At 40.7% G+C, this 9789-nt stretch overlaps 1 pseudogene; it reads right to left on the bottom strand.

Moving 5' to 3' along the window:
• Positions 1 to 3914: 3914 nt before the first annotated feature.
• LOC139471480 (NAD kinase-like) lies at positions 3915 to 8409 on the bottom strand (annotated as a pseudogene).
• Positions 8410 to 9789: the final 1380 nt, after the last annotated feature.

Below are 9789 nucleotides of genomic sequence, written 5' to 3' on the forward strand. Positions count from 1 at the left end.
GTGTCTCTGTAGCCTCTACGTAATGTTCACTGACTTTGCATCACAAATATCACAACTAAGAGTGTAATTGTGTAGTCTTTTATTGTTTCTCTTGATAAATAAAATATTTCATAAAAATACAAACACGTGTTGACATTGTATATTAATTAATTCAAAACATAATTTATATATTACAAACATCAGTATGAATATGAATAAATGATCATTTCTACAAGACAGTTGGACAGGTAAGAATTAATTGAAGAAGAAATGTTGCCTGCCACGGGACAACAGGCAGACAGCTACGTCAGACACAATGTTGGAAGATAAAGGTACTAGGTATATAATCGCAAGTGTTAACTCTTGCAGTACTGTTGTAACCCTGACGGATACATTTCCCTACAATATCCCCATACCAATGAGGCTGTGTAATAACGAACACACCATTCCCTCTACATGACACATTGGCAGTATACTCAGCTTCACATGTACAGTTGGATAGATGACAATGGCAGCAAGGGTAAACGAGTGAGTCGGGTTCAACACTGCTTTGAACGATATCTTAGTTATATCAGAGATTACTGTTGAAGAATCATTCAAATGACACAGGACGTTTACAGTAAACACGGATATGGTGCGGACAGGCCAATGGCCACAAAGGGGTCCTATTAGACAACCTGTGCACATGACAATTCACTTGAAATAGAACATCAGTATGATAATTGTTGCCATTACTTGCATGCTAAAGGAATAGTTCATGATGGACCGTGGACCTGGTCCACGCAGAGATTAGACACCATATGTCATCATTTCATAGAGATACAATATTTAATGATGATATTACATTAATCCAGTGACTAGAATAACTTGCCTTATGATTAATGTCTTGCATCCATATTGAGTTTATTACGAGAGTAAGTTTTACACCACTTTTAGCATTATAACAAAATATCACAGCAGTGGAAATGGGCTTACATAGAGTTATCTTTTGAGCACATATGTAATAAGTATTATTTAATAAAATTAAGTGATTGATGTTTCTGGAGGACTGACTCTGTCAATAAACACCACAATTCCACAAGTTGGGATTTCAATTTTTGACGCCACAAAGGTTTAGGTTTTTTAATGTTAACTACCTCAGCTGCTGATTAGAATGCCTTACTTTAGTCTCAAGTCGAGATATACAGATGCCAAGCACATGGCTAGCTAGGGGTAATTAGAGTTATCTGCCCATTTGCTACTACTGGTCTTACAACTACAAGTATTTGTTAAAGATGTCTGCTGACTACTCTATATTTTACAGGTTAATTGAGAAGTCGTGGGTTACTGAAACTACCTATGTGGCTGTACATGTGGATGGCATAGAGAAACGTTTCACGCAGAATGCAGGAAGACTGATTATGTGATTGGAAACCTATGCTCTGATAAAAAAACTCATTGGAAAACAGCGAGTGACAATGTTCATATTAGTATTGCAAAAAGATTCTGCTCTTGGCTTAATGTCTCGGCATTTCTTTTAAATTTAACACATATAAATTTATCAGCTGGTGAAACATACAACACACATATATGATTAACAACAGCAGGTGCACAGTAAAGACACAATGTGGAGGTGATTAAATCAATTACTCTCATGTTTTGGTTTTCAATTTACAATATGGACATACTTTCTTTGTGTATTTCCAGGGTTTGCATTACTTGCTGTATAGATAAACAATCATAAGTGAACAATTAAAAATAATTTTCTTATTCTTCCTGCAAAGTCCTTTCGTAACTACCATTTTCACCTACCAGTTGATTGATATTGGAAGGGAGGTAACTCCTCACATCGTCATTTATTTAACACGTGTTGTCCTCGGTAATGTTCGAAGGAAGCTTGTGTATGTCATACCACACTCGTAGCGACCTCGTGCTGTAATTGACCTGATATAAACAAGACTTTTTCATGATAGACACCATGTGAGTACAACGTCTTCACGATAGACACAAGGTGAGTTCGATTCATGAGAGCACAACACATTATAATTTTCATGGGGAAGAGCAAACCGTGTCCTTGTCACGAGTATGATATGGGAAACGTGCATAATTCAAGTTAGCTACGGTGTACCTAGAGTTCACTACGATAATCAAGTGTTGAATACGAGCTTATCTAAGTCCGCTACGATATAGTCACGTGGATATGGGTGTGTGGGTTGCCTCACCAACCCAGTCTGGAGATTACGCACAACCACACCCACACAGAACTAGGACCAGACACAGTCCCTCAGGACTCGGGGAGAAGGGTAAGGACTCTCTATGCGGGTCCACCATAGGGAAGTTCTAGAACCCTGTCGTGGTCTCTCGTGTCAGTTCCTGCAGCAAGGTGTCCTTGCACCGGACTTGACTTGACAAGATGGCAGCCGCAACATGCGGTCTTATTCTGGTTGCGGTTTAGTCGTGTTGACATCGTGATAAACTCATAGAGATCGTGTTAATGTCGTGATAAGCTCGTAAGTAACTCGTACGAAATAGTCTATATTGTGCCAACATCGGTATGATTCAGAAATGACATTTCTACTAAACATCGTACAAAACTTGTAGTAACCTTGTGATGTGCTTGTATACACACATACAATTTTATAACCAGTACAATCACACATCATGATATACCGCGGTCTGCATTGCCAAACTGGGCAGGTACTTACTCTATCACCATACAGTAATAAAAAACACTTAAACCTCAACAATGCTGTATAAGTATAAAAGCTGCTGTAGTCCAGTCTGTTTCTTTAAGTAAAATAAATTATTAATGTGCCTTGCTATTGGAAATATGAGTTTTCAAGAATGTTAAGTGGTCATCGGAAAAGGATGACATCATCTGTTTCCATGACAACAAAACTGCTTCTCCGAGCATCAACTAACACAAAGCTATTGTCATATATATTAATGATGTATGAACAATTAAGAGGATAAATATACTAACTCATTCTGTCCAGACAGACACAATGAATAACGATATCTCCCTTCTTTACCTTCTCAGCCATTTAAAACATTTTAAGTATTATAACAGTGTATCTGAGATATATGCAAATGCCAATTGACCACAGTGTTAATACAACAGCAGAAACACCCCCTTTGCATGAGTCTGTGTACGCACATTTAATATACCAGATATCGGCGCCAATGGAAAAGGTCAATGTGACCCAGTTGTCCCTCTCACCTTCCCGGTCAAGCTGGTATTATTGCACTCCAGTCCTGTGTATAAAACTCAATATTGCCTCCTCATAGACCTGTCATGTGATCATATAGAATTATAAAAGATGATTCCATTACAAAGTTTCATCTCTATCAAAAACAGGTGTGATTGTATTCCTTATAGGGAAACATGAGCTAGCTCGAGTTTTGAGGACAGGGCACTGAGTACCGGAACATCCAGACACCAAAATACCATAGCATCTGGACACCTAGATACCAGGGCATCTTGATTCTAGATACCAGGGCATCTGGCCACCTAGATACCAGCACATCTTGACACTTAGATACCAGACATTCAGACAGATGTGCACACAAACACCTTGACGCCTAGATACCAGCACATCTTGACACTTAGATACCAGACATTCAGACAGATGTGCACACAGACACCTGGACGCCTAGATACCAGGACATCTGGACACCTAGATACCAGCACATCTTGACACTTAGATACCAGACAGTCAGACAGATGTGCACACAGACACCTGCACACCTAGATAGTCTTGATCTCACACATCTTCACCTCCTGCCAAATCCAAATAACCATTTATGAATCTGGAGGTACATAGAAGCTGTCTAATCATGGTGTCTTGTTAATCACAGCCTTGACCTTGCACTTGACGTGGTCAGTTATACAGTTCAGATGATCTTCAGCAGTGAACACAGTTGACACGACACCAATCTCACGGTGTCCTGGTCAGTGAGTCAGGGCCTATAAAAGCACATTTATGACGTATATTTCCTGCTAGAATTTACTTGTAGGCTCGTTACACATACACCTTGGTCAGTTACTGTCAGGGTCCAAGATAACGGAGTCCAGGCTGGTGGTGCTGGGTAATGAAGGTAACGTCTTCTGTTGCCGCCGTACGTTCCAGTGGAGACAGTCAGCGAGACCATCAAACCAATCGTCTATTTGGTCCTTGGCACACACCGAGGGAACTGGGTACATCGCCGTGGTGATACGCAGCCTGGAAGTGAGGGACAGTAAGTTATAGTATACATGGTAATACAGTGTACAGACCAAGGGAATCGAGTACATCCCCGTGGTGATACGTAGCCTGGAAGTGAGGGGCAGTAAGTTATAGTATACATGGTTATACATGGTTAGACAGTTTACACACCGAGGGAATCGGGTACATCGCTGTGGTTATACATAGCCGGCAAATGAGGTACAGTTAATCGATAATACTCATAAATGTTCTTTCAACTAAACATTCCACATTGTTACAGGTCATACTTTAAAACAAAGTGAAACCCACGATAGACAACATCTAAACCTCTACTCACGTGTCTCCTTGCTGTATTTCCTGTCTGTTCCGGCCATCAAAGGACACCCAGGCAATGTTCCGCGCATCCGGAGACACCATGATCTGAACAAGCAAACACATACGCTACACAAGCATGTGGAGGTTCACACTTACAAGAAGATAAAGATATTTCTAAAGACAAGTTACATCTGACAATTACTGTATTTCACTTTCACATTTGCAACTTGTTTTGTTTCTTTACCATATTCCAGCTCTATGACAGGGGTCTGTTATAATCAAGGTTGATATTATGCCATTAGGGTTTGATGAAAAGCTAAAAAACATGTCACGAAACCTGACCACATGATCCATTCAGTCGCCTATAACGACAAGTTGCAGTGGACCATTTTGTAACTGCAATCCACACAGAAGAACACTCCCTACGGAGTTGAGAATGTAAATGAATAATCACTGAAAGCCTTGTGCGATGTCAGTGCACTATTGAAACATTCTCGAAAACATTTTGTCATAAGAAACTTCTAGCCTTAAGAGATAATTTCCTACGATTCTCATCACAGTATAACTTTCTGGGCTGGAGTTATCCCCCTTTATCTGAAGGTGTTGGTGTGATGTGTTTCTTCATATGACAGCAACGACACATATGATCAGAGAACATAATGCTGCGTCAATGAACATCACAAGAGCTTCATTTGGACATTTAAAAGACCACTGTATGACCTCACCACAGACATAATGCTGGGTCAATTGACTGCAACTGCAGACAATCTTATGACATTCACAAAACCATCACAGGACAATCACTAGACCTTCACAAAGCCCTCACAAGACCATCAGTAGACTTCCACAAAACCCTCACAAGACCATCACTAGACTTCACAAGACCATCCCTAGGCCTTCACAAAGCCCTCACAAGACCATCACTAGACTCACCAAACCATCAGTAGACTTCATCTGGCCATAACTAGGCTTCACCAGACTTTAACAAAACCCTCACCAGACCATCACCAGACTTACCAGACCATCACTAGACTTCACAAGACCATCACTAGACTTCACAAGACCATCCCTAGCCCTTCACAAAGCCATCACAAGACCATCACTAGACTCACCAAACCATCAGTTGATTTCAACTGGCCATAACTAGACTTCCCCAGACCATCACTACACTTCACCAGACCTTCACAAAACCATAAACAGACCTCCACAAAACCTTCGCCAGACCATCACTACACTTCACACAAGACCAACAGAAGACTTCACCAGACTATATCCAAGGACTTTCACAAAGCCCTAACCAGATCTTCACACAGACTTCAGGCTGTTTGCACAATACCTCCAGGTGACCATCACCCTTCTAATAGTCATATAACTTTACTCACTTTGATTTCCACGCCGGCTGGGACGACAACGGGCCTGAATGAGAGTGAGTGCGTTGCAGATGGGTGTGATGAGGATGCAGGGGACGTTGGGATGGATCATGGATGCCCCTGCTGCCACCGCATACGCAGTGCTGCCCGTCGGCGTGGAGATGATCAAGCCTGAAACAGGATGTGCAGAGTTTGGTTTTGGACACATTCAAACAGTCAAGCCATGGGTTCTGAAAGAGTCCAACTGTCAACTATGGTCAAGGTGGTCATAATGAACATAATTCTCACTCACCACCTTTCTGTACTGACATGACAAGTCGACTCTCTATATATAGGTCTATATTGCACAAGTATGGGGGAGGCCCTCTGTCTATCACTACTTCATTCAGCACCTGAAACAGAAACATCACCATCAACACTGTATCATTGTGTTTGTTTTTGTTTGTTTGTTGTTGAAAACCGCACTCAGCAATATTGCAGCCAAATGATGGCGGCCTGTAAATAATCATTTATCACCCAGACTGGCTTTCATAGGAGATATCCCTTGTGTGAGATCAAGCGATATCTACATTGTAGACTGGTGACAACTGTGTGCATCTTCACACGTAAGTAGTTTCTATGTTGCCTTGTTATATGAGAATGCTTAAAAACAATATGTACTGTCAGATTTCAGCAATTTGGGTTAATGTTTCCATATCACTCAGAAACTATGTCTACATATCTTAATTACCTTGTAAAACACTGGTGACTTGTTTCCCTATCACTCAGAAACTATGTCTCAATATCTTAATTACCTTGTAAAACACTGGTGACCTGTTTCCCTATCACTCAGAAACTATGTCTCCATATCTTCATTACCTTCTAAAACACTGGTGACCTGTTTCCCTACCACTCAGAAACTATGTCTTCATATCTTAATTACCTTGTAAAACACTGGTGACTTGTTCCTGGAAGTTGCAGAAGTGGAATGGAGTGAGGAAGCCAAGGGATCCCATGTTGAAGGCCATCACAGGAGGGACACTTTGCTGGGGAGAAAACCACACTCTACACACAGCACTCTACATCATAATAACTAAATCACATCATGTACGACTTCATGTTGGCAGGTGTCTCGTTAGATCAAGGGGAGGTAATTTCCACAAACAGAACTCATAAGGCACAGACAAGCCAACCTGAGACCCATGTGCACCAGAATTCTGACAACTACAACTACCTATTCTCAAATGGATTTTGACTCAGCTTTTCGAATGGATTTGATAGTTGTCTAGCTGAAGGAACCAAAGCTGAAAGCTGTCACAGTAGAGAGTGGGTGTGGTCTTACGCGATTTTAGTAATATTCCAGTAATATTACGGGGAGACCAGTAATGTCTGCACATTATACCCATGTGGGGAATCCAACTGGGGCGTTTGGTATGATGAGTGAACGCGACATTATCAGGAAGCCCAATTATCTACAGTCACTACTGCTGTCCATTTTCAATGAAATCTTCATGTACTTTACAGACAATACATGTAATTATTCCTCATCATTGTCTTGATGATGTGGAAGAAAATTTACAAAGTCTTCCCTTTGATGTTCGCAATTTTCGGGAAGAAAAAATAAATTGACAATTAAATGTGACATTTGAAAAATAAAGCCACAAACCTCTGTAGCTTTCCAAATGAAGTAACAACAGTGTCTATGGTTAAAGTTAAGTTGGAATTCTGTGAACAGGTTTTAGAAACCATAGCTTGAGAATCATTTCTGCAGGTGAGTTTAAAAGGGAGGAGGGACAGAGAGCCTAACATATCTAGGATTCACCCTTCAGATGGGCCTATGATTTGACTACATGGACTGAAGAGTTATCTCCCTTGTTCTGCTGTTGCACTGACTACACCATGGCTCCTTTCTTTCTCCCACAACAAACAGATGCTGACAGTGAACAGCAACTCTCTACAGTACAGCTCAATCTATTCTACCTTCCTCAATGCCCTCAATGCTCCGAACCCACTCTTTTGCATGACCCACCCTCATTACAGTCAGTGTTTGAAATAATTTTAAAACCCAACAAGATACTCAGGCAGATGACCCACACATTCAGACATCAGAAATATTGAACAATCGCTAAACAAATAAGCCACAAATCGCATGTGATGATCTTGATTCATTTAAAATAATGCAAATAATTACTAAAGAATCTACAAGGAGTAATAACATAACGGAATACTCAAGTAGTCTCAAGCAACCCAACAGGAAAGTTACCAGCCACGGGCTGTTATTTCGGACACTGTGTACTGGGAAAAAAATAATCCAGCAGGCAGGGCTAAAAAGTGCAAAAATAAAATAAAAATTCCAGGGTCCCGTCCAACAAAGTGATTGCAGCACTAATACTACCTGGAGCCTATATCAAAAGTATGTAGCTAATGATTATCGTAGCACTAACAGAATTTTGTGCCAGGAGACCCATGCACAAGTAACTGGGAACCTTGCATCATCATTGATTTACTTGAAATAAAGATGAAGCAATGAGCAGTGTCCCATCACCACCGAGGCATTCTATGAAGTCACCTTCAACCAACATCACTTGTCTTACATGGCATGTATACATGACTAATTCTTCAGAAGCAGGGAACTACAGCACTGACAGCAGTATAAACAGTTAAATGTTAAACGTCATGATCACTGTCACTGCTGTTTCAAGCATTTGAAGTTCCCTAAAATGAAATCCATGTAAATAGAGAGGGTTGTGGTGCCTTATATTCAGCACCACTTTGAACACTTCTCCAGTTGCATGAGGGAGTTGCAGCACAAAGTGTGAAAAAGCGCTATTGAATGCCAATTAAGGGTCTCTATTGACCAGGGGTCACAGTAGGTGTGACAATAGGCATGCCAGAATCCTATCCTAGGAATCTGCTTGGCTGCAACCACACAAAACTAATCATCAGAATGTTCAATAGAAGTCCTCTTCACTGTCAACTACACAAAACTGGTGGTTAAGACAAAAGAACATCCAATCAGCATCCAGCTCTGTAGCTTCACAAGGCGGGAAATCCTCATGTCTTGAAGTGAATGTCAGCTTTTCAACTGAGTTTAATCTCTAACACTTGGGGTTATGTTGTCAAACCAGATAATTAAAATTCAGATCGCTACAGAAGTACAATAATCCCCATTTCACCTCACCTCCCCCTTCTCTGGACATTTTATGTTTGCTGCGTTAATTTATACATATGTTTTTTCCCTTGACACACTTCAAACAGCACTGCCAACTATTAAAGTTAGGTTCATCTTCGCGCATTATTTAAGTTATATATGGTGCAGACAAAACTACTGATACTGATCAGGGCTTTACTCGGAATCGATTCAAACCATCCGTGAATACAGCTACGATCTAGAAAGCAGCTCCAGAGAGGAAAAATCCCAAACCCTCAACACTTTCGTGAAATTTATTTTTGCATAATGGTGCTCGCAAACAATTGATCAGGGCATTACTGGGATAAGATTACTGGCGGCCTGTGGTCTGTGGGGGATTTTGAGAAAGTTATACGTTGGACGACTTTGACCATAGTACAAATACTTCAAGTGGTAGAATATTTGCTGCTGATGATAAATATGTACCCCTGTGGAAACAACGCCATGCTAGTGTTACATTTATGTATGTATGCCACGACTGACTAATTAACCTATGTGTGATGCATATACATGGGTCGGCTATAACATGAGACCATGACTGTCACTTAACCTGTATTCAATGCATATACATGGGTCGGCTATAACACTGAGACCACGACTGTCACTTAACCTGTGTTCAATGCATATACATGTGTCGGCTATAACATGAGACCATGACTGCCACTTAACGTATGTGCAATACATATACATGTGTCGGCTATAACATGAGACCACGACTGTCACTTAACCTATGTGCAATACATATACATGGGTCGGCTATAACATGAGACCA

The sequence above is a fragment of the Haliotis cracherodii genome, unplaced genomic scaffold (genome assembly GCF_022045235.1).
Source record: "Haliotis cracherodii isolate W230 unplaced genomic scaffold, xgHalCrac1.p SCAF_22, whole genome shotgun sequence".
In the NCBI taxonomy this organism is placed as follows: Eukaryota; Metazoa; Mollusca; class Gastropoda; order Lepetellida; family Haliotidae; genus Haliotis; species Haliotis cracherodii.